This window comes from Equus caballus, chromosome 17, assembly GCF_041296265.1.
Source record: "Equus caballus isolate H_3958 breed thoroughbred chromosome 17, TB-T2T, whole genome shotgun sequence".
NCBI classification, from domain to species: domain Eukaryota; kingdom Metazoa; phylum Chordata; class Mammalia; order Perissodactyla; family Equidae; genus Equus; species Equus caballus.
The window spans coordinates 70,623,145-70,650,082 of NC_091700.1; the positions used below are offsets into that span (position 1 = coordinate 70,623,145).

The 26,938-nt window shown below is 36.4% G+C and overlaps 1 protein-coding gene across 2 annotated transcripts in view; it reads left to right on the forward strand.

Moving 5' to 3' along the window:
* SCEL (sciellin) overlaps nucleotides 1-26,938 on the forward strand; it is a 272,928-nt gene that overhangs the window by 42,004 nt on the left and 203,986 nt on the right. For both annotated transcript variants that reach the window (XM_070240352.1, XM_070240356.1), the window contains exon 2: nucleotides 19,831-19,928. The gene's annotated coding sequence lies outside the window, so the exon portion shown is untranslated. The remainder of the gene's footprint in view (nucleotides 1-19,830; nucleotides 19,929-26,938) is intronic.

The window sequence follows — 26,938 nt, forward strand, 5'->3', positions numbered from 1 at the left end:
AGAGAAATGAGGTGGTAGCTGGAGAGGGATGTTGGGGTCAAGAGAGATGTATGTGTGTATGCATTTAAGATTGGAGAAATTACTGCATTGTTTAATGTTGATGGATATGAACCTATAGTAAGGCAAAAATTGAGATGCACAAGAGAGGAAAGAATAGTTGGAGTGATGTTGTGGATTAAGAGAGAGGTGGTAGACACGAATGCACAGGTGGAGGGGTTGGTCTCAGGAGGAAGACATTTCATCCACAGTAATAGGAGGCAAGAAAGAGTCCGTGGGCAGGTAGTCCATTCAGGTAGGTGTGTAGATGGGGTGGGGGGGCTTACGTAAATTCTCTTCTGATTGCTTATGTAGAACCCCAATATGTAAACCATATTAAAGTAATGAATAGGTTTCTCAGGAAGATTAAATCCTTGTTTGGCAGAGAATATTTGATTGTTTGTGTCCCCGTGAATGATTTCCATGGTGTCTTGATTCTTGATTTTAAGTAGGCTGGTTGTTACTACAGTAAGGTTATTGTTCTAAAGCTATATTCATAAACAGATCAGTGGGATCAGTGCCAGTTTAGAAGAAAGTAGCATTGCACTTTGAATAAAATTCAAAGTCCTTACTAGAGACTACAGATCCCTACATAATCTGATCTCTGTCTATCTCTCTAAATTCGTGGAGTATTATTCTTCCCCTTGCTTATTCTCTTCCAGCCAAATTGTCTTCCTATCTTTTCCACTAATATGTCAAACTCATTCAGTTTTAGGACCTTTGCACTTCCCGTGTCCCTCTTCTTGGAACATTTTCTCATCAGATATGCGTAGAATAGTCTCATTGTCATCACTTGAGGCTCAGTGACGCCTCCCTAGTCCTCTTATCTAAAGTTGCCTATACCCTATCCAGTCACTAGTTTATTACTGTATTTTGCTTCTTTGTAGCGTTTATCACTAACCAAAGTTTTATTACTTCTTTCTGTGTTATCTGCATCCCCAGCAATCAATACAAAGCCTGGTACATATTAGATGCTCAAATTTTTTTTAAAAGAATGCATACAAATGGCTCTGTTCTTGTGTTTACTTCATTCAACCTTTTTATCAATAACTTAGAAAAATACATAGAAAGACATGCTGATCAAATTTGTAGATGACGTAAAACTACCAATTTAAATGGAATATATAAATATCTCAATGTGTTGAAATGAAGTGCCAAAATAAAACTATTTTAACAGGGATAGAGGTAAAATGTGAAATTTAGGTTAAAAATCTACTATAGAAGCATAGCTTAGCAGCGTCTCATGAGTAAAAAGACCTAGGTATTTTAATTGCAGGCCACATGGTGGTTAAAATAGGTAACCTGAATTAATAGAGGCACAATAGCCAGACAATGGTGCCAGTGTATTCTGCTGGGTTTAATCCACATCTGGAGCATTATGCTTGTTTAGGTTATTTGATTGTCTGAATGTTTATTTATACTTACTACCAATTCGTTATTTTTCAATGAGCAGTGTAAACTTGTGCTAACTGGCCAGCAACTTCTATTTGTAGCAGGCAACCTAAACAGAAAAACAAAATTGTAATTAGCTAGCTGATTATCATTATTATTATTATTATTTTTAAGGAAGATTAGCTCTGAGCTAACATCTGCCAATCCACCTCTTTTTGCTGAGGAAGACTGGCCCTGAGCTAACATCCGTGCCCATCTTCTACTTTTTATATGTGGGATGCCTGCCACAGCATGGCTTGCCAAGCAGTGCCATGTCCGCACCTGGGATCCAAACTGGCGAAACCTGGGCCACCAAAGCGGAATGTGTGAACTTAACCGCTGCGCCACCAGGCCAGCCCCCTAGCCAGCTGATTATTGAGCAAGGGTAATAGTTATCTTTGAAGACATCAGACTCTGATAGTTTGAGCTGTCATCTCCACACCAAGGGTGTGGCTATAAAGGGGATGAGCCTCTTCCAAGGCTCTACCTCTCACTGGACTCAGGTCTAGGGGTAGTAACGGCTCCCTTCAGTTGCTGGCCCCTTGGGGACTCAACATGCCTTGTTGGGTCCCCTAACCCTGCCCTTATCCCTGCAGAGTCCCTTCATTAAATTCTACTCAAAATCTCAATTTCCTTTAGGACACTGATTAATAGCATCACTTTTGAGATTCCTTGGGTTATAAAATATTAGTAGGGATGAATTTTGTATTCCTTAATCATTACACACATACCTCCATTGAAGTATTTGTAATAGCAGTTTTTTGAGTACTTATATGTGCCCGACATTTTGCATACCTTATTCCTAATTTTTATAACTATAGGACAAGGAAGGTATTATTATTTGCATTTACAGATGAGGAACTTGAAGCTCAGAGGTAGGTAATTTGGCCAAGGCATTAGTTCATAAATGACAGAGACTGAATTTGAGTTTGATTCCAAGGCCCACGTTGCTGTTTCTGCTACACCTATCACCTCTCTTATCTCTACCATGCATACTGGATTCTCTTTTGCTGGTCTGATTACTTAGTTGGAAGCTGGTAAATTTTTGAAGGTAGAGACTGTATTGTATTCTTTTATCTCCACTGGCATAGAGTCTGGCACATGGCAGACATACAATGCATTTTTTGAATGAATGAATAGATGGAAATGTCGCTTACCCATTAACCCGTATTTCTATTCTTTGGGAATACCTGTAGCAGATCTTTGATTTCACATTTACTTCCCTATAAAATTCCTTCATGCTTCTTTTCCCTTTTAATCATTGGCCTTCATTTTTATGCACTAGATTTTCTCCTATATGCATTCCTTGCTGAAAATACAGATAGATCATGCATCAGAGACAAAGATGTGTCCAATAACTTGAGAAGGTAAGAAGACAAAGATGCAGTAATGGTAATACCTATTTGGTGAGCCTGGGGTTAAGAGTCATGGGAAGACATTGTTAAAAGCCACTTAAATCTACCCATACTTTCTTTTAACACCCATTGTTTTATTTGGATATATTACAGGCAGTGTTAATCCTGTCCATGCCACTAGTAAAATGAAGAGGTTCCACTTTGTATATTTTAGCATAATACAGCAAATACATTGAGTTTATTGTTTGTTATAGGTTATTATAATCATATAAACATATATGCTTGCATTAGAGAATGATTTAAGAAATGCCAAATGAATGACAGCAAATAGCATATCTGGGCATTGTAATTCTCCTTATCTACTTAGCCACAGACTGAATATGCTGACATATTTTATAGAAAAGTTAGCAAAAATCCTGGCCAAATTCAAGAGCCACAGCGTTCACTTGTGGCAGGACATTCTGTGCTAGGGAAAATCCAATCCAAGTTTTTGCTTTTATTCATTTGGTAATGCTTTGGTTTCTGCCTTTGGGGTTCTGATATGGAAACAATGGAATCAGAAATCAGAACACAGAAACATTAAAACCAAGCAAAGAACGTATTAGATTATGGAAGAAATCTGACTCCAAATTTGTGTATGTATGTATGTAGGTATGTATTGAGGAATATTGGCCATGAGCTAACATCTGTTGCCCATCTTCCTCTTTTTGCTTGAGGAAGATTGGCCCTGAGCTAATATCTATGCCAATCTTCCTCTATTTTGTATGTGGGGCGCCACCACAGCAAGGCTTGATGAGCAGTGTGTAGGTCCACACCCAGAATCTGAACCCGTGAACCCTGAGCCACTGAAGTGGAGTGTGCAAACTAAACCACTACACCACCAAGCTGTCCCAAAATTTTTTAATTTTTTGACAGATTTGTTCTTAATAAACTTTCCTCCATCTTCTTATTTTGAAAAATTTCAACTCAATGGAAAGATCAAAAGAATAGTAAAATGAATATCCATATACAGTCATGTGTGGCTTAACAATGGGGACACATTCAGAGCAATGTGTGATTAGATGATTTTGTCCTTGTATGAACATCATAGAGTGTGCTGAAGGGGAACAAAGTTCACCACCCCAAAATGCATCTCTTTAACATGAGGATTATTTTAGGCTGATTATTTTCAAGAAACAAAAGACTCAAAGTTTTTCTTGTTACCTCTCCCTTTACTGCCTAAAAGAAGTCAAATGATTGAAAAATATGTCTAGGAAGTGAGCTATCACCTTAGCATAACATGAACTAGGTGGTAGACAGGGAGGAACCTAGAAAAGCATTTGTTGGACTCCCCAGTGTGTTCTTCTGTTTCTGTATGGCCAAACACTTATTTTCCAAAATGTTTGCTTCTTTTCACCTACCTGTGAAATGCCTTCCCTCCCTTTGACGTTCCTGACTCTCCCCACCCCCAACATCTTCTTTTGTCTTTAGCAGAGGATGGTATTTAAGGTGAGGGCTTTGGCCATTTTGTCTAGTTACTTGGTTTTCCTGGGTTTCTCCCATGTGTATATGTTATTAAACCTTATTTTTCTCCTGTTAATCTGTCTCATGTCAATTTAATTCTTAGAACAGCCAAAAGAATCTAGAAAGGTAGAAGAAAATGTTTTCCTCCCCTACAGTACTTACACAAACCTAGATGGTATAGCCTATTACACACTTAGGCTACATGGTACTCATCTCATGGGACCACTGTTGTATATGAAGTTTGTTGTTGACCTAAGCACTGTCTATACCCTTTTCCTATGTTAGCTAATTGTTAACATTTTGCCATATATGTTTTATGTTCCTTTATAACTAATTATATTTATTTCTTAAAGAGTTTAAAAGAGATAACTAATACAAATTTCATACTCATTTTATTGCCTTTAGTCACAGCTAAATTTATAAGCTCATGAGGGCAGGAACTAGGCCTGTCTTGCTCATTGCTGCATCCCTAACACCTAATCTGGTGTTTGGCATATAGTAGGAACACAATAAACATTCACTGATGGATGCACTGAGTTGTTTTTTATACACTTGGCCCTTCCTAGCTGTACAAATCAATCAAAGCTTGAAAGAAATTAAGTCAAGTTGATCTTAAAGCAAAATATTCAAAAGTGTTTTAAGGGGAATATATCTAAGTCCTCCTTTTATTTCTCTCAGCACTTATTACAATGCCTTGCATCAGGTAGATGCTCATTAAATATTCCTTGAATGGCAGAGCAAAGAAAATTTGGTTAGAGTATCCAAGATAGTCATAACTTTGATCAAACTTTGGAAAATCAGCCTCAATAATAAAACTTGGAGAGTGAATTTATGCAGACCAGGATAATACATGAATGGATCTGGTGTCTCAACTGGTCTCTGTTGCAAGATTAAGTCCTAGAGCTGGAATTCAGAGAAGAGGGAGTACAATGAACACAGAACAGATTTAAAAAAAGTAAAATTAATTTAAACTACTACATAGGAATTCTTAGACATAAGGAAGACTTTCTTAAGAGTGAGGCTATTGAGTTCTGAAATAATTCTCTTTTGTAGATCTCTTCTTCCATGGCAGAATTTATTACAAAATAGAAAATTTCTAGGATCTTGTAGTATGTTTCTGACTAAAATGACTGCATCTAAACATACCAAATAGATAAAAAGAATGTCAAAAGGCTGTATCTCCATTGCCTACATAATAAAGTCCAAATATCTTAGCATATAATTCAAGGTCCTTTGCAAAACTAACTCAATTATCTCAATACATTTACTGTTCCTGTCCCACATCTATCCTGCATTGTGGTCCAGAGTTTTTCTAAATGTGTTCCATGGAGCTCTGGGGTCCTCTAATATAAAGCATCTAGTATCCCTAATACAAAACATCTGATATTAAACATTTTGCATGGTGAAACAAGTTTGGGAAACATTTCATACCATATCTCTAATCCACCTATTGGAAGTTCAATGATAAATGAGTACATTAGCCCAATTAGAGGCTCTGAAAAATTTGGCAGTAAGAAACCGATTTAATGTATAGTTTACTAAACTTATTTGACCAAGGAATTTTTTGGATGTCAGAATATTTATTAACATCATGAAGGACACTTGTGTTTTCCAGAATACAGTTTGTGAAATGCTGCTTAACCATCATAATGCTTGGAATTCCTTGAATGTTGCTCATGCCATTTCTGACTGGAATAATTTATTTAGAAAAAGGCCCCATCCTCAAAAAGATATTACAAGGCACTTATAAGAAGGAAGCCACAGAAGATAGGGAGGACTTGTCGAATTAATTCTGTGATTTAAACCCATGTTTATCTGCCCTCCAAGGTCTGTGATCAACTCTCTGCTATGAAGTTGGGAGCACAGTCTTTATGTACAGTTTTCTGTATTCTTTCTTTAATTTGGCTAATTTCAATCTTAAATTCTATGTCATTTTCATTTTAGTCTTTGGGATAAGGATTTTCAGAATCAAAAGATATATGCAATAACTTATGTGTGGAGTGATGGAATGATATTTGAAACAAATTATTTCCATGAGATAGATAGTATTTGGTAAGTTCAAAAGTGTCACTTGTTAAGTATTGCAGGATTCCTTCAAATGAGTACCAATTATTGAAAGAGCGATACGCATTTAAATTAATAAAAATAAGATCAGAATCTTCCTTGGTGAACAGAAATGACCTCTGTTGACATATGCCTGTGTGCTTATTTAGAGAAGTAGAGAATGGGTGAAATATTTGTATTGAGTACTCATTACTTTGTTTCTATAAAGTATCCATAAATTTTGTCATTCATTCATTTATTCACTAACTTTTTCAACTTACTATTGAGAGACAATTTCCCCTGGGTTTCTCATGTTTCTGCACATCTTGTGAACAGAGGTACTGATAGCCTTTTGTTTTGATGATCTTTTCAAAGATGTTTGATAGCAAACAGAAGACAGAGATGGTATCTCCCTCTAGAGCAGAGGGCCAGTTTGTTTGCTGTCTAGTATAATAAAAATAATGTCTCCCTCTCAAGCATCTTTGGACAGGCTTCCTTGCAGCCCAGTCTTAAAAGATTGGAGTTTCCTAAGCTCAGAGTTTCTCAGCTGTGGTGCAAGCCCGTGGTGTGAGCAGCATCTACTCAGGCTGTTCTGTGTAACCCCTGTGAGACTTGAGGGATAAGGGGAACCAATATGAACATGATGCTCAAAGTGCTGACTGTGTCATGAGTAATAAAATTCTTTGTCTTTGACCCAGGAATCTCATGTCTTCTGCCAGTGTCCAAGAAACTATGGCAGACTAACTTGTCAGCTTGCAAAGCTTGGTAAAATCTCAGAGCTGTAGCAGTTCTTGATACTTGCAAAGAAGCATCCTTTCCAGGGAAATGAGTTTGGAAGGTTTTTTCCTGGGTATCATCAAGGCTTGTCCTGGATCAGGACCCCTGGTGTGTATCATTGCTGAATAATCAGAGTAGGGCATATCTGGAGGGAAAAGCACTACTGGCCTGAGGCAATTTTCAGGTGAATAGGGGCAATTGGATATTATCTAAGAGAAGCTGTCTAAGCTGGGTTCCCAGTAGACCTAAATGAATGGACAGACTAGAAAATAGGTAGCCCTCTGAGGTTAGGATGGCTCAGGTAGGCACATAATCCCAGACAAAAGTGGTCAGAAATAGGTTGGCAGAAAGAAACCACTTCATTCTTTTCTATTCTAGAGCATGACTTTTCATACAGATTGGGCTCTTTTCCCTCCTCCAAAAGTGACCCTTAGGGTAAGACTTTGAGTTCTTAAATTCTAAGTCTTGGGATCTCCTAGCCCTCGGCATGCGAAGCCCTAGTCATTTTCACTATTACTGTTTAAGAGGAAGTGATGCTCTTTGCCTGTTGGGGAACACTGGCTGAGCCCTGAGACTTTCTTCTTTTAGGGTGTATTGGTTTTCGTGTCTGGTTGTCTAGGCTCATCTCCAGGATGATCTTTGGCACTTGGGACCAGTCACCTTTGAGTATCAGGGTGGAAGTATGGCACTTTGGGCCTTAAGAGATCACTATGGATAAATTAAAAAAAAAAAAAACAAGTTGACAGTGGCTTAAATAGTAACAAATTTCCAAATGATGTGTCATTCAGTTTTCTCAGTATAAACAGTTACAGTTCCCTCAGGAATTTGGAACTGTTGGCTGTGCTCTTTGTAAAAGGGAATGTGGTTAAAATAGCAGCAGTCAGTCCAAGCTGGCAAGCCAAAGCAGTGGTGGCTAAGCCTCTTTGTACTCATAAATAGACTTATAAAAATGGATATGCTGTGAAATGCAATGGCCCCGGTGTGATCACATGAAAGTTTGTGGAGAAAACTCCCCAGCTATTTCAGACTCTTAATTTTGGCCCTATTTATAGTGCGCTTCTAAATGGTTGATCAGCTATTCCATCAATGTTATTGGCAGGATCTACAAAAAGTACAAATTTTCATGACTTTAAGCGGAACATTTAGGAGCAGTTTAACTATCTTAGAAATGTATAATGCCCTATGTTGCCCTTCAGTTTGATTTTATCCTTATCTTCAGTGGGGAACATGATTTTGAAAGTTGAATTTGGAATAGAAAAGGCAAACAGGACTGGAAAAAACCCCAAGCAAAGTAAAGGTCCTGGGCCCAGAAGCAGAACTGGTTGTTGTAAACCAAGTTCAAAGGAGGTATAGAAATTGAAGGGCAGAGTTGGAGGGTAATCCAAGAGAAGCAGGTAGAATCAGATGACTTTAGGAATTCTGAACACAGCCACAACAGATTTCAAGGACAGCTTGTTAAGAGGGAAGATCCCTTGATTTGAAATGCAAGAAAGCAAAAGAAAAGTTTAGCTTGGTGGCAGAGACTGGGAAAAAAGAATATAGACAGAAGGATTATTCAGGAATATTGGCAGCTCAGGACAGGTGGGATAATTACAGCAAAACAAAGCACCAGACAATGAGTGTCTGACCAGACGATTTTAACAAAGCAAATGAGGTGAAGAAGGAGCTACTAATAACCTGCTAAACTACAATCCAGTTTGTTATGGGATTGGGTGCGACTGTGCCTGGTGATAGCTGTGATGTTAGGAATAACTGGAGCAAGAATGAGGCTGTCTGTATCTCCCTCCCTTGGCTGGAGGACAAAATTTCCTTGACTGGGAGGGTCCACCAGGCTTGCATTGGTTAAGAGCCTCTAAACCAAATCTGGGGCGAGTTTAAACATGAGTGAAGCTAAGTGCATTGATTCAGAGAGATTTGTATACACTGCCAAACTGAGGGGCCAGAAGGTATCAGAAGTTCTGGGATGGAATCAGGGGTAGCCATTCCTTCTTTCCTTCATTCATTCAGTATATATTAGGTGCCAGGCTCTATGCTAGGTTTTGAGAATACAAAGATGATAAGATATTGCCCCTGCCCTCCAATAATTTAGAGTCTTATGCGTAAACTAGAGAAGCTGATTACAATCAAGTGTGGTAAGAACCATGCTAAACATAAGCACAGGGCTCTCCAGGAGCATACATACAAGGTGGTGGTGAGGAGTGCAGTGTGTGAAAGATAGCCTCCTGGAGGAGGTGTTGATAGAACTGTTTCAAAAAGGATGAGTAGAAGATAGGCAGATAAAGGTGAAGATTGTTCTAAACTGACTATTGTGCAAATTCTGTGACTTGAGAGAGAGCATGATGCATTCAAGAGCCTTCAAGATTTCAGGGTAGGTGAAGCTGGAGAGCCATAAGGAGCATCTTGTATGTCATGATTTCTCTACAGTGGTAGGGAAACTCAAGCACTCACTTTTATGTCTCTCAGAGCAGCTCCAATCATGGGCAATAGTGGCTCTCTTAATTGTCTTTGGGCACTTCTCTAGGCCAGCTGACCCTCGCAAGATTCCTTTCTCACCATGAAAGAGTCCAAGCACTCTCTTCAAAGGCTGGGGTGGGGTGGAGAGGGAGAGTGGAAATGACCTCTTTATTGCACATAGACCCACAGGTTAAGATTCTACCACTCACCACTCTTGAATCTTTGGAATAGTGTCACAAACCAGCATACCCAGGTAAACTCATGATGACTTTTTCCGTAAGCCCTTTCCTTAGCAGAAGGATATGGACTCATACCTTCCAAATAAGTAGCAGACTCTGGGACATGCACTTGTGACAATCTTTGGGCCTTTTTCCCCTGGGAGGCCAAGTCTATTATATCTTTTAAGTCCTATGGTCCTTGGGCTAAATTCATATTTGGTGTCTTCCTTTCTGGTTTAAAGATGTTACAGAAAATGAAAATGTCATGTTTGCTTAGAATTGCTTAGATATTATCTATGGTGATGGGTTGTTGCTATGAATATTTAAGTTGCTATGAATGCTTGAAAAGGCAGAGTGTGAGTTAAAATGAAAGTACTACAATGCTGTATTAGCCACAAGATTCTGATGGTTCTGGTGTTAGAATGCAAGTAATGAGGCTTGCCTTGCCCACCTCATGTGGTTATTTGAAAGGTTAAGTTACAGAAAGCATATGAAAATGAAAGATCATTAGGATGCTATGCAAACATAAGACATTATTAGTTGACTTGCTCCTTGTCTAGCTTTCTAAAAAAAAATTTTTTCTTCCGAAATACATCCTTTAACTAGGAATGCATTACCATATATCAGAGACATTTTAATGAAACATTGACAAATAAGTGAAAAAATGGATAAAATGCTGTCATTTAAGACTTTTTTAGTAGTGTCTCAATACATTGAATAACATTTAGGGTTCTTTTTTCTGTAAGTATTTAGGGCTCTACTTGCAGATTGACAGACATTTGATTCCGTAATTCAACACGTTTTGATGCAGGAACACATTTGAAATAGGTAGCAATTTTTTTTAAAGATAATGGCTTTAAAAGAGAGCTGTAGCTTCAATGAGAGAAGGGTGTTATAATTTCCAAGGGTGCATTAAAAAATAGGTGCAGAATTCGAACAGAAAGCAGTCCAGATCAGGATTAGTGGAAGCAGCGAGTTAGCGGAATGCCTGTTCTAATAGTTTAAATGTACAAGGAACATGAGAAGTGAGGAAACACGTGGAGATGGAGAAAGATTTGCAAGACACTTATTATCTTTCAACAAAGGGTGGTGCTCGATGCACAAGTACTGCAAAAAGGGCACAGTTCTTCTCTTTGGCAGTCCTCAATATCTGGGATTAAAAGTCTGCCCCAAGCTCCTCCTATCCAGTCATCCTCCCTGCTTGCCAGGCTGTTGTAAACATCCAGAGAGAATCCTTAAGGGTTTCTTGAGAAGGAGCATCGTCTTCTCCCAGTCACTCGTAGTGTAGTAGACATTGACCGGGGCCTTGGAAACCTCCAAGATGGAATGGCTAGAGCAGAGACTTTTCCCCCCTGATTTTCCTGTCCTGACTAGAGAAGGAGTCATGTTGGCAGCAGAGGCACCCTGCTACCCCAGTAACCTAGGCACAGGGCAGGGCAATTTTTCTTTGTCCTTCTGTGCTCCAGGAAATACATTGCTTATAGTCAATGGGGAGGACTGATCTCAGATTTATCAAGAGTATTATTTCTAATAATATTTCTGTAAGAAGGAGACTATTCAAAATGAAGTTAGTAATTTCAATGAACAAGCAGTTTCCTTCATTTTTACTTAACGATACTATATGAGTGGACCAGTGTCACACTAGTGTTTGAAAAGTAAGCAAGAAAATTTTAAAGGTCTTAACTATGTAGTCTGATGGGAATTATATCATATTAATAATAAGTTAATCTGTTTTCAATGAAGTCTTTCTAATTAGTGCTCACAGATATCTAATTCTATTTATGAGGAAATAAATTTGAATACCTTTACAATACACACACAGCCACACCCCAAATACTTTTTCAAATGAAAATTCATAACTACATCATGAAAATTCTTTTAGTATATTAGTTAAGTTCTAGAACTAAAATACTGAATTCATTGTTTTCTCAAAACAATATTTAGTTTCATTAATATAGTAGCAGTGTCAGTTGCAGTAGATTACAGTAACGAAGTATCTGCTGCTTAATAATTTAAAACATGTAACTAATGAGTTTTAACTTTGTACTTTATTGTGTTATGAAAAGAGGTCAGAAACTTTCCAAAGATACTGCCTGTGTAATTTCATACTTAGCAAATCTTGTTTTGAGGCTGGTGTGATAACACATAGGCTGAACAGATATTTCTTGCTGAATGGGTGTGGTGAGATGAATATTTGCAGAGTAACTAGTTTTTTCTATAAACCCAGAGGCTTGTGTCTGCCTGTTTCTGGAAGGGTGAGTCTGAACTATTGAGTGTTTGAGTATTCTTTTCTGCTGCAGAAAGTTTATAAAGAAGCTAATCTGACCCTAGATCATATGTAAAATGGAAAAAACGACACACCAAAAATCCCTCCAAAACCCTAGGAGAGTAGAGTATGCATAGGATTTTAAATATATGCTAAGGAGGGGCTAGAGCTGACTGGTTTATCAAATAAATTTAGACTTTGAGATCCTTTGATCTTGTAGAACCAGAGACTGGACCTTGGGGAGTTTCTTTTTCTTAAAAAAATTTTTAAGTAAACTTAAAAAGTGAAGTAGAAGATACATACTGAGAAATGCACAAATCAAAAGTGTGTGTTAATTTATTGAGATGGATACTGAGATCATTGAATTGTAGCCCTTTGTTTCCTTAATATCAGCCTTTAAGTTTCTAAATTTCACTCCAAGCACAGTTTTAGTTGCATCTATCACATTTTGATATGCCATATTTTCTGTTATAATTTAGTTCAAAATTTTTATTGTGAGTAATTCTTTGACCAATGGGTTATTTAGAAGTGTACTGCTTTTTGTCCATACATTTGGGCCTTTTCTAGTTATTTTTTATTATTGATTTCCAGCTTTATTTCGTAAGATTAATGATATAAATACTTTGAAATTTGCTGAGACTTGATTTATGGTTCGACACTTGGTTAATTTTGGCAAATGGTTTATGTGCACTTGAAAAAATATGCATGCTATTATATTGTATATAGCAGGTAAATGAGGCTCATTAATCATGTTGTTAAAATCTAAATCTTTTGTGTTTTTTTTGCTTGTTCTTTCCTTTACTGAAGAGATGTGTTCAAATCTTCAAATCTAATTGTGATGCACCCATTTTTCCTTTGATTCTGTCAATTTTTGCTTCTTTTGAGGCTGTTATTAGTAGCACATACATTTATTAAGTCAATTTAGTGGATTGACTCTTCAATCTTTATAAAACATTCACTACCTCTAGTAATTCTTTTTTTCCTGATATTGGTGTAGCTATAGCAGCTTTTGTTTTGTTTTTGCAGTGTGTGCATTTTTCCAATATTTTGATTTTAACCCCTCTGTGTCTTTAGGTTTAAGGTAAGTCTCTTATAAGAATATATAGTTGAGTTTTATTTTTTAATCCAGTCTGATGATCTCTTTTATTTTTTATTTTTTTGAGGCAGATTAGCCCTGAGCTAACAGCTCCCACAAATCCTCTTTTTGCTGAGGAAGACTGGCCCTGAGCTAACATCCGTGCCCATCTTCTTTTACTTTGTATGTGGGATGCCTGCCAGAGCATGGCTTGCCTAGTGGTGCCATGTCTGCACCTGGGATCTGAACCGGGGAACCCCGGACCGCCAAAGTGGAACGTGCACACTTAACTGCTGCACCACCAGGCCGACCCCGGATGATCTCTTTTATGCTAGACTTTCATCCAAAATTGCTAATATTTTTGGTTTAAAATCTGTCATTTTATTATTTGTTTCCTATTTGTCCCTCTGGATTTTTTTTCCTTCCCTTTCTTGGCTCTTTTGAATTGATAAATAAATTTTATAAATCTATTTTCTCCACTATTAATTGTTGATTATATGTTATAGTATTTTCTAGTGGTTACCATTGACATTACAACATTTATTCTTGATTTACTAAAGTCTATAAAAGTTAGCACTTTTACCACTTCCTAACAATGTCAGCACATTAGAACACAGACTCCATATACTACACTCCTGCATTTTTTCTTCTAATTTCATATATATATGTACATTTTAGCCCCCACAAGAGTATTATTGATTTTTGTCATTACAATTATTATATTTCCTTTCTATTGCTTTTAATTCTGTCTTGCACTTCTGTGTTTCTACCTGGGATTGTTTTCCTCTCTCTGAAGAACTACCTTTAATATTTCTTTAAATCATGGTATGCTAATGATGAATTCTCGTTTTAAAATGTCTTTATTTCTTCTTCACTTTTTTAAAAACAGCTTTACTGAGGTACAATTTACGTACCACAAAAGTCACCTTCTTCTTCACTTTATTTTTTTAAATTTATTTTCACGTGTGTGTGTGAGGAAGACTCGCCCTGGGCTAACACGCATGCCAATCCTCCTCGACTCTGTGTGTGGGATGCCTCTACAGCATGGCTGATGAGTGGAGCAGGTCTGCGCCTGGGATCCAAACCCACGAACCGAGCCGCCGAAGCGGAACGCTCTGCATAACTTCAACCACTCGGCCATGGGGCCAGCCCTGTCTTCTTCTTCACTTTGTTTTTAACTTTCTCCTTCACTTAAAGAAAATTGTGGTAAAACGCACAGTGTAAAAATTTACCATCTTAATCATTTTTAAGTGTATGGTTCAGTGGTGCTAAGGGATATTAACATTGTTGTGCACTTACGCTCTAGAACTTTTTCAACTTGCAAAACTTCTCTTTTACTTTTAATGTTTATTTTGGGGAGGATATAGGCATTGTGGGAGAGGAAGGAATTTTCCTCTACCCTTCTAGGTTCTTCTGGCTAGTCTAAGAATTAAATTGACATGAGACAGATTAACAGGAGAAAATCAAATTTAATTTCATACAGAAAACCCACAGACATGAGAAAATCAGAGACTCTACATACATGAGAGGTTCAGAGACAGGAAGGTAAAATGAAGTAAATATGCCATTCTGAGCCAAGGAATGGGTAGGGGCCCGAGGCTTCAGAGGGGAGGAGGGCAACTCACAGGATGATAAAAAGAGCACATGTTTAGTAATTAGGTGATTGCCCTCTCAAACAGATAGGTCATAAAAAGTTATTTCTGGTAATAGCTCTTATTATGGGCAACACCCACAATTTAAACTCTTTAAGGGAGAGGTAAAAGTTTCTATTGAGCCCTCAGAGTCTTGATCGCCTCTAGCTCAAAACATTCCACATGCCAAAGTGGCACATCTTGGGGAGGCCCGTTCTGAACCCCTTCAACATATAGGTTGACAATTATTTTCTTTCAACATTTATGATGATAAGTCAGCTGTCAATATTATTGTTGCTTATTTGAAGGAAATGTTTTTTGTTTCTTTGCCATAAATGATACTCCATTATTTGGTTATCTGTGGATTCATTTCTTTTATGTTGTTTCTGTTTTGGCTTTTAGTTGTTGGAAATTTGGTCCTGTCTCCTGGCATGCCTAGTAATTTTTGTTTGAATAGTGGATATTAGGTATAAAAATTATAGACTGGATGATTTTATATTCCTTTCAGAGAGGATTTACTTTTCTGTTGATAGGCAGTTTGTGTAAAATTTTCTCTCTTTGATTTAATGAATGATTAAGATGATTTGTGATGGAATTCAATCCATGTAAGTTCTGGCATATTGATTTGTTCTCAATCCTAGCACATAGGCTTCTGGGGTCTAATGCAAAGCCAAAACGTTTACCTTGATGGTTCTTGAGCATCAGTTTTTATCTTTTCATCCCTATGAAAATGTTGAAAGCTCTGAGTTTGAAGGTTGGATGCTCTGCTGGCCACTAAGCCCTGTGGTGCTTAAATATTGGCAAACTTCTCAAGGGACAAAGTGAAGCAGAATGTTGAACTCGCATCTATGTGCTTTTCTTTTCTCTGTGATGTTGGCCCTTTAAGCATTGGCTGCCTACATTGCTCTCTAGTGCCTTTGAATAGCTGATTTCTTTTATAAGATTTCATCTGGCTTAATGGTGAGAGTCTTGGTCTGATACATACCTGGAGGTGGATGTCCTCTGGAATTTCTTTAGGTTAGGTTGAAGCTAAAGTATGCAGATTCTCTTACCTGGAAATTCAGGTCTGATCAGAACTTGTAGGTGGCTGTTCATCTCTAGAATGTGCCATCACTAAGTTTTATCTCAGTGGGAAAATGGACTAAGGAAACTAAGTAGTACTTCACAGAAATAATATAAAAGTTGCCAGGAAATCTATAAACAAATGTTCAATCTCAATAAACATTAAGAAAATGGAAATTGAAACAAGAAGATGATTTTCTTACATCAGATTAAAAAAAGGATTTTCTTACTATTGATGGGAATGTAAATGAACCCAACCTACATTAACAATAATGATAACTGACACTTATTGAGCACTTCCTGTGTGTGTCATAAACTGTTTTACAGGAAGGGAAAAAACTCTCTACACCACCTAATGGAAAGCTCTGTTTTTTCCTTCTCACTACACTCATACAGAACACTTCTGTAACCAGGTGTGTGGGTTTTTTCCCACACCAACCGATTCTCTGATACCAGGTGGGTGTCCTACAATTCAGTTCAGTTCTGACACTATCTACCTAGAGTTAGCATCAGATCCCAAAAGTTAGGGCTTAGTCCCACAGATTGCCCTGACTTCAGACACTAATATCAAGTCCCAGGTTGGCACCTCTACTTCTGATGGGCTGGCTATAAATTGGAGGTTCCCATGATCCCCTCTTCAGGTTCAATAATTTGCGGGAATGGCTCACAGAACTCAGAGAAACACTTATTTACATTTACTAGTTTATTATAAATGCTGTGACAAAGGTTATAGATGAACAGCAAGATGAAGAGATACTGAGGGCGAGGCCTGGGAAGGTCTCAGGTACAGCAGATTCTGTCCCCAAGGAATTGGGGTGTGCCATCCTCCCTGCATGTGATGTGTTCACTAACCTGGAAGCTCTGGATTTTTATGGAGGCTTCATCAGTTGGGCATAATTGATCATAAACTCAATTTGCAACTCCTCTCCCCTCTCCAGAGAGTAGGAACGTTGGGGGACCTTTCATGGACTGAAAGTTCCATGCTGCTAATCATGGCTTGGTCTTTCTAGCAGCCTGCCTCCATCCAAGAGCCCACCAAGAGTCACCTCATTAGAACAAAAGATGCTTCTATTTACCCAGGAAATTCCAAAGAATTTAGGAGCTCTGTATCAGACACTCTATCACTCAGGAAATTACAAGGATTTTAGGAGCTCTGTGTCAGAAAATGGGGTCAAAAACCAAATATTAGTAGGAGACCAACAGATATATTTCTTATTATTTCACAGCTGTTCTAAACACTTTATATACGTTATTTATTTTCATGATAATATTATAAATGAATACAATTATTATGAATCCTATTTTCAGAAGAAAAAGCTGACATTCAGAGAGTTAAACAATATGCCCAACATCACTTGGATCGTAGAGACAGCACTGAGATTAGGACCCAGGGAGCCTGATTGGAGTGTCCACCCACTTGTCCACTGATTTAGACTTCCTCTAAATTTTACTTCTAAACTCCATCCTACAGACATGGTCACACAAACGTACAAAGGTGCATGTACAAAAAGGTTCCCTGTAATACTGCTTGTAATAGTTAAAGACTGAGAACAGACTAAATATTCATCCCCTATATGCGATTGTAAAAATAAAATCATCCATGCAAAATATCCAAACAATGGAGTTCTCTGTATCAGTTAGTAAGAATAAGGTTTAGTTAAGTTAAGTAAGAATAAGAATTGCTGACATGGAAAAATGTCCAAGGTATAGTTTTAGTAAAGAAGAAGGTAACAAGCATTTTGGTAAAAAAAAATTAAATATGTATATATAGGTATGTATGCAGATAGAAATGTCCATATTGGTATACACCAAATTGCTAACAGTGGTTTCCTCCTGTGAGTAGGTTTGGTGGGTGGTGGTGAGGGAGGACTTTTGCGTTTTAACTTATACATGCCTTATATTATTTGTACAGTACTCTTACATACTGAATATGTATTACTTTTGTATTATTTAAAACATTTTTATTATGAAATTTTTAAATATACACAAAAGTAGAAAATAGAATAGTGAATCTCCATATATGTAATCTAGTACAACTGACAATTGTTAGGGTTTTACTTGATTTACTTCATATACTCCCTACCTCTTATTTTCTTTGCCTTACAGCAAATCTCAGACAGCATACAATTTCACTCTTAACTAACTCAGTATGTGTCAATAAGAATTACAGAAATTTTATTACACAACCACAGACCCATTATCATACCTCACAAATTGACAATAATTCCTTGGTATCATGTAACACTCAGTCTGTAATCAAATTGCCCCAATTGTCTCAAAATGTCTTTTTACAATTGGTTTGTTTAGAACAGAATTCAAGCTAGATTCTCACATTATATTTATTATTAGAGCTTTTTTTGCCTCTTTTAGTCTAGAACAGTCTCCCTCACATATTTTTCATGGCATTGACTTTGTACAATTTCGTAATCATTAAAAGAGTTAGAACATGGATTCCCATAGCTACTTAAATTATATAGCAACACATGTCACACATTAAATCTAACAGAAGTGACACATTTTAATCCTATTTGTATTTCTTCCCCCATCATCCATCAATATTATACTTATCAGTTAACCAGTATTTATTGAATGTCTAAGATGGTTTGAGCAAAAGGCCTTTTGAGAGAATCACAGTAGAGGAGAGGAGGAATACAAAAGGAAAGAAGACAAAGTTGTCAAATTTTTTAAGCTCATTAAGCATAAGAACTGGACTAATTTTAAAGTTCTAATATTTTTGCTTTAAATTAGAAATTGGGTTAATTAATCTCATAGTTAAAATGGTCACAAATGTATTTTGTGTTAAATTCTGCATGTAATGTTCTTTGATAAATCAAATCTTTTTTCTTTTCTTTCTTTTTTCTTTTTCTCCTTTGTCTCTCTCTCTTTCTTTCTCTCTTTCTTCTTTAGCTACAGTCGGAAGTCATTGGTGTGGAAGCTGATTTTTTTTATAATATGTTATAGTAAATTTTAAATACCTTTGCTTTGAAAAGATCAGAAAGTGTAAGAACTTTCAAAGAAGGGCAAGTCAACATAATTACGATCTCAGACAGAATTATTCAGGACAATTTAAAAGTATTCAATGCATAATAAATAAAGCTGTGCATCATTGTCTACAGCATCTGGGAGAGAATGACAAGATGGAATAGTATTATTCTCCCTGATCCAAGGGGACCTAATTAGCACTAATGGGGGAAAATAGCAAATGAGAGCAGGAGCTCAATATTATATCAGAGAAAATATCCTAATGGACAGATTGATCAGTTGATGGAAAATTCCCAAGAGAACTAATGTTAATGCAATTGAAATATGTAATTAAGAGGGCAGAGAACACTAGAGGAGATATAAATGTACTGTTTGTAATTCTCTCTGTAACTATGCACAGATCAGTTCCTGTTTAGAACATTTTGTTTTTATTTTGGAAATAGATAAAAACTAGCATTGCTGTATTCTTAGTGAAGGAATATCTAGAAAGAGAGCAGAATCATGAAAACTAGATTTTGTTTTCATTTCTCTTGCCGATGTTAGAGTGTGCATTCTAGAAATTCCCAAAGGAGGCTCATATTTCAGTTATTTTCATTCACTCACTTCAATATCATAAAATTTGATTAATTACAATATTATAATGATGTTACAAAAATTTGTATAGCAGCAAGATGCATTCAGTTTACCAGCAAATTGAAAATAGCTAGAAAACTGAAGTCAAGTTGATGTCTGTTTATACTAAGAATGTACTCTGTAAGCTAAATCAGTCAGTATTGATTTAACTTTGGTTCTTGATGGTAGAAATGAGTTTTCACAGCATCACTGTGCTTGCTGTGATTGATGTTGACTCAGAAGAATGAAGAAGTGAAACAAACTCTGAGTGTTCTAGCAATGTGATAATCTAGTTGCTAGCCCAACTAATCTTACTCTTCAAAATAATACGTTATTTTGTATTACTAAACTCAGAATGTAATTTTTATATTGTGCTTTCTTTCAGTATTACTTGGTGGAAAATTTGAATTTGTACAATGAGCTGAGATACCTCAAGAACTTCACCAAAGCCCCTGGAATTCAACTTGGGAATGTTAACCAGAGGTACAATATGTAATTATTTCTACTTTGTATTAACTAAAACAATTTTTTTTTTTACTTTTAGTGAAAGAGATAAATTTAGGACTGAATAGTGTTTTAGCTGTCACAGGTTAGCAATATACCTGAGTGTGAATCATTCAGATTTACTGTGTCTGTCTTAACTTCCCTAGGTCTTCATTTTGCTCTGTGTTGTGTAGAAATGGCCAGAGCATGTAGAATTTAAAGCAAGTTTCAGAAGCAGGGTTAAGTGCCGAAAAAGTAATGGTTTGTTAATAAGAGTGAGGGTTATTGTGAAAGGTTACAAACTAATGATAAGGAAGTGCCTGCCTAATTACACTCATTGTACTTGGACTACACCCATTAGATACATTTGTTTATTTAAACTTGCTGACCACAACCTAGGACACGTCTATGTGGATGATGCAAAATACTTTTTTATTTAAAAAATGATCATAACAGGAAGTTAATCGTGATCCTGAAATTTGTAAAATAAAAAAGAAAGAAAGAAAGAAAAAAGCCTGGAAATAGAATGTGAAGTCTATCACCAAGGTAATGAATCAGTCTTGAAACATTCTACAGATGTCAAAAGAAAGTCTATATGGAAACAACAATCTTCATATTTGACAAGAATAAATTCAAATGAAAGATAATGTAGGCCTAGTGAACAGATAATTTGCTACACAGTGTTAGATTTTTCTCTCTTTCTTTGTACCATCCATGCACTATGCTTGATATTTTTTGTGTTATAGTGTCTGATTCACAGTGTGTTGACAACTCAAAACTATAATTCAGTAATCTTTATTCTTCCATGGGCATAAAGCTATATTTCTTATAAATTCAAAGCAATTATCTCTGTAATTATAGAGTTGCACTTTATTCTTTAGCAATATGTATGCTAAATTATATTCATGACACAATAGCATTGCTTGTTGATATCAAAATAATACTAAACTATGAATTCCTTAACGGCAGAGATGTTAATCTCTCTTATATGCCTGGTATACATATAGGACTAGCACATAGTACAGTGAGCGGCCTATAATATGGATGAGATAAAAGCGTTATCATCCTATTGCTAAGGAAATGGATTTCTTTACCACTGAATTGCTAGAATGCTAGGTATCTAGTGGCTGGTTAACACCTTCAGAGGTTGGGGTTCCTAGCATGGCCCACTGAAATGCACTGTGTTCTAGGCGTTTAATGTAAAACTCCAGGGAGAGCAGACTCCTACTCCAGGATCCCTTTGTATAGTCTTTCACAAATTTGATTAAAGCCTTTCAAGTTAAAGGGTTGTGTAATTTAATATTTCACTGCTTCAAAAAGAGTGGTAATGCAATATTTTACTGTTTCACTGTGGTAGAATAAGACTATTAGTGACAAAGTATTGTAATTCCAAATATCCATTTATTTTAAGTTTTGCAGACTGTTTAGAAGTTAGGAAGTTGATATGAATGTTAGTAATTCTTAATATTGGTGCCAAGTTTGAAACTTCAAGTGATCTTAGCCGTTCGATAATCTAGGGAAAGTATTTTGTGTGTGCTTGGTTTTGTTTCTAGTAGGATTATTGAGGTATAACTGACATACAATAAACTACAGATATTTAAAGTATAAAATTTGATAGGTTTATTTATATACCTGTGAAACTATCACCACTATCATGATAGTGCACACATTCATCACATTCAAAGTTTTTTGTGCCCCTTTAGAATCCTTCCTCTCTCCTCTTCCTCCCCACCCCATATCCCCAAGAAACCACTGATCTGTTTTCTATTACTATAAATTAGTTTGCATGTTTTAGAATTAAAATAAAAGGAATTGTGCATTATGTACTTTTTTTGTCTATCTTCTTTCACTAAGCACAATTATTTTAGATTCATCTATGTTGTGTGTATCAATAGTTCATTCATTTTTATGCTGAGAAATATTCTGTTGTAAGTATATACCACAACTTGTTTATCCATTTACCTATTGATGGTCATTTAGGTTGATTCCAGTTTGGGCCATTACAATAAAGTGGCTGTGAAACTTCTTATATAAATCTTTATATTGACATATACTTTCATTTCTTTAGGTATATTTAGGAGTAGAATGAGGGGATCATATGGTAGGTCTGTGTTTAACTTTTCAAAAACTGCCAACCTGTTTTCCAAAGCTATTGTGCCATTTTACATTCCTACTAGCAGTGGGTGAGAATTGTAGGTGCTTGGTATCTTCACCAACATTTGGTATGGTCAGTCTTTTTAATTTTAACAGTTCTAGTAGTTGTGTAGTGATATCTCATTGTAGTTTTAATTTGCATTTACCTAATGACTAAAGATGCTGAAAATTTTTTATATCATTATTTTCCATCAATGTATCTTCTTTAGTGAAGTATCTGTTCAAATATTCTGGCCGTTTTTAAATTATTATATTATTTGCTTTTTACTGTTGAATTTTGACAATATTTTAAATATATTCTTTATATTTTCTGCAAGTGTGTGATTTTTCTTTTTTTTCTCTTAGCAGTGAGTTTTTAAGATCAGAAGTTTAAAAAATTGACAAAACCAAGCTAGTATCCAAATTATTCCAGCACAGTTTATTGAAAAGACTGTTCTTTCTTACTGAATTGCTTGTGCAGATCTGTTAAAAAATCAGTTATCCATATATGTGTCGGTCTCCTTCTAGAATCTCTATTCTGTACTATTGATCTATTTGTCTTTCTTTACATCAATATCAGTGTCTTGATAATTGTAGCTTTATCAAAAATATTGAAATCAGGTAGGTAGTGTTAATCCTCCAACTTTGTTCTTTTTCAAAGTTGTTTTGGTTATTCTAAATCCTTTGCCTTTCCATATGAATTTTAGAACCTTGTCACAGAAAAATTCCTTTTTTTGATTGGAATTATGTTGAATCTATAGATCAATCTGGCAAAAGCAAACATCTTAACAATGTTGGGTTTTTCAACCTATGAAAATGACGTATCTTTAAATTTGTTTAGGTCTTCCTTAATTTCTCTGAACTATGTTCTATAGTTTTCAATGTATAAGTCTTGCACATCTTTTGTCAGATTTATCCCTAAATATTTCATCTATTTATGCTGTTATAAATGCTATTGTCTTTTCAATTTTAATCTGGTTGTTTGTTCCTGCTCTACAGAAATAAATAGATTTTTTAATGTCAATCTTATATCCCAAACCTTGTCAAACTCACTTAATAGCTTTCTTTATAATATTTTCTACATAATCAATTATATCATCTCTGAATAAAGACTGTTTTTCTTTTCCAGTATGGAGGACGTTATTTCTTTCTCTTGCCCTTTTGCACTGGCTAGAATCTCCAATATATTGCTGAGTAGAAGTGCTGAGAGTGGACACCCTTGCCTTGATCATGATCTTAGGAGAAAGCCGTCTGTCTTTTACCAAGAAGTATGATGTTGGCTGTAGGTTTTTTGTAGATATCACCTAGCAGTTTGAGGAAGTTCCCTTCTTATGTTCCTGAAATTTTATCTAGAATGGGTTTGGATTTTGTCAAATACTGCATTATTTATATGATTATATAATTTTTTTAAGCTTGTTAATACATGGTGAAATCTTTCTATGTTGCCCCAGTGTTGATGGGACAGACCGCATGTCAAAACTCCTAAATTATACTGATTTTAATATAAATTTTTATAACAGAAGGATGATAAATTTCTGGAAATAAAGAGACACGCAGCATGTAATAGAGGCAAAAAAGTTATTAAGTCAGTATTAAAACATCCAGCTTTGGAGGAAAGACAACTCTTGGTTATTCCTGATGACACAAAGAAAGAGGAAAAAGGAACAAAGTAAATGCTTGTGCTGTTCAAAGCAGTTCACTTCACTTCTGTTTGAATATTGGATAATCGTGTGGTTAATATTGGCCTCTAACAATAACTTAGGTGATTTGGATTTTTGCATTATATGTAGCAATCATCTCTTGAAGTTCATCTTTTAAGAGTAAATCTATAAATAGGTAAATATACCTTACCTGATGCTCTAAATAACAGATGAAAAGGAATTTCTCTAGATGATTGTGAAGAACTCATTTAACCTTCTATAGTCTCAATTCACCAGACCATTTTTAGACTTTTATTCAGCACTGGGTATATAACGATAGTTAAGGATGGCTGCCAACTTTTATTTTGGTTCTTTTTTGAGCATACTAGGGGACCCACTAGAGTTTAAGCTATATTTCCTGCTAGGGTTCAAGCATGTCCGGCTGGCTAGGTGAGTGGACCTGCCTGTGGTGGTCTATTTGCATGACTAAGTGAAGCCTCCTGGAACAGAACTCATGCTTAAGAAGGAAAAGTCAGACAGGCAAGACTTGGCTGAACAGATGCCTCTAGCATCAAAGGGAACCTTGATTTAATGTGTAGCACTTTGTCAGCCTCTCAGCAACGTTACTGATCCAGCACCACATAGGCCTTATGGAAAATAGGGGTTGAGGATAGGAGCGTCTACATAAGACGTGGGGCACTAAGCAGCTCTACTTTGGTCTCTAGGCACAAAGTCAAAAAAGGAAAGTACTCTCTCTTTTCTGGATGGAACAGGATATCTTTGACACATAGGAGTTTCCAGAGAGGTCTCCACATTTAGCATCATGAGAATTAGCATCACGAGGGCTGGCATCTGCAGGTACAAAGTCTCTGTGGCTGCTTCTTTGCAGGTAGTGGAGGCAGAACAGATTTGCTCCTGGGGACTCTTAGATAAAACTGGAGGGATTTTGAGAGAATCTGGGGATCCCAAAATTGTGGTTGGGGAGGCAAAGTCAGAAGAAATATGGGTTGTCACTATTAATGTGCCCTAATTCTATCCTCTAGGTGGGTGTTACATGGTGAGACATGGGCAACATATTCTGGTTAGGTTAATTTAAAATACTGTAGTATATTTTGAGTCCAGATAATGAGATACAAGAAAGAAAAAAAAATGATAAAATCAGCTACTAATCAACATATCCTTATAAAAGGGACCTCTTGGTTGGCACAGTAATTATTTTCTTGCTATTCTTGACTATTTTTAAATGATGAAAACTTTGCTGTGGTTTCTAAGCGCTAATTAATTCTAAAGCTCTCTCGGGTCTGTAAATAGTAAAGAGTGCAGAGGATGTGATTTAAAAAAATATTATCTACTTTAAGTTCATGTGTAATGGATTATTTTTCTATTGCTATGCCATTGTCATTTGTTTTTGAGAAATAAAACACAGCCACTGACTTGAAAATGGTAAACTAAAGAGATTTCATGTTAGAATATACTATTAAGGGATGGTAGTCTGTAAATGCTGTTACTCATTTCTTTGTGAATAGGTGCAATTTAATTGTCGTAAACAGTGCTGGCTATGCTCCAAGCATGTGCCATCTGGATCAGGCTTTGCTTTAGTGATAATACAGAACTTAGCTTTCACAAATCTTCATTCTGGTGACTCTCATGGTTGCCTCTAGTGCCCAGAGCCTGTCGCAGTAACTAAACAGGAATATGACTTCATAGAGCCTCAGATTGGCTAAGAGGGCATTCCTTCCAGATATCACAATCCCCTACAAAATAAGATTTTGTGATGTTTGGGGACATGGATATTTCTAAAATGGGTATAGTATCATTCAAAATAATAATAATAATAATGATAGTAATCAATGTATTATATAGTCATGCCTTCTTGGAATCTTCAGACAGCATTTTTCCTAGGTGAATTTATTTATTATTCAATGTCAATTGCCATTTTCTTAAAACAGGTTTTTAAATTTTCTTAATTTTTCTAACAGTCTTTAGATTTCTACTTTTTACTGGCATTTTAAACTTGATTTTCTTTCTTTCGTTTTTTTTAAATAAAGTCCCATATGCAACTCTATGCTTTTTTGTTTTTATTAAGGAAGATTGACCCTGAGCTAACATCTGTTGCCAATCTTTCTCTTATTATTTTTTTCTTTTCTCCCCAAAGCCCCGGTACCTAGTTGTATATCCTAGTTGTAAGTCATTCTGGTTCTTCTATGTGGGATGCTGCTACAGCATGGCTTGATGAGTGGTGTGTAGGTCCACGCCCAGGATCTGAACCCGTGAAACCTGGGCCACAGAAGCGGAACGTGTGAACTTAACTTCTCAGCCAGGGGGCCGGTCCCTAAACTTAATTTTCAATATTGAAAAAGAACAATATTTCTTTTTCTTTCCAAGCTATTATTTTTCCTTTTATTATTTTTTCTGTCATTATCTTGAAAATAGACATTTTGTTGCTTGTGCCATAGAAGAGGAACCGAAGGGACCTAGTCTGGAATGGAGAGAATATGAAGATTCTGGTAAGTAGAAAAGGGACTGAGGAAACATTTAGCAACTAAAATCCTTGGAACTGCATTAAAGGAAAGAAACACATTGAAATATAAAGAAAAAAACCTTTCTAGCCCATTTTAGCCTTATTTTAGGCTGTTCTAAACTATTAGATCATTCTTTTAGATAAGGATTATCAAGAACTGTGAAGGGCCTGAGATTTCACCCTTTTTGCAAGCTGAGTGAGCCGGCCACAGTTTGGTGGAGACTGGTGGAAGACACGAGACTCCTGGGCCTGAGAGTAACATAAATACAGCACAGCCAGCAGGCTGAGCATCGGCACACGTTTGTGTTTGTTCCCTTTGTCTCCAAGTTCCACAGAAACGACACAGATTGGCCCAGATGGATGCCTTCACGCGGTGGCTGGAATTACAGGAGAGGAACGCTGATCTTAAGGAACCTGATTTTTTTGGTAATGAATAACAGGCATGCCTGTAACTTTCAAGGCTGTTTGCTGTAAACAATCCTTGAAAAATAGTTCAGAATGAACAATGGTCAGTGCCTTGTTTCACAAGAGATGTCGAATCACAAGAGACTCATGGGGAAATGTCTTCCAACAAGAATATAAAGACCTATCTCTTTCTCAAAGTCAAGAGTTGGTCCAAATTGTGTCATTTTAAAAGCAAAACTGAGACCAATACTCTGTAGTGTGCTGACAAATGTTCAACAACTGGTTCTCTGAGACCAAAAAAAAAAGTGAGA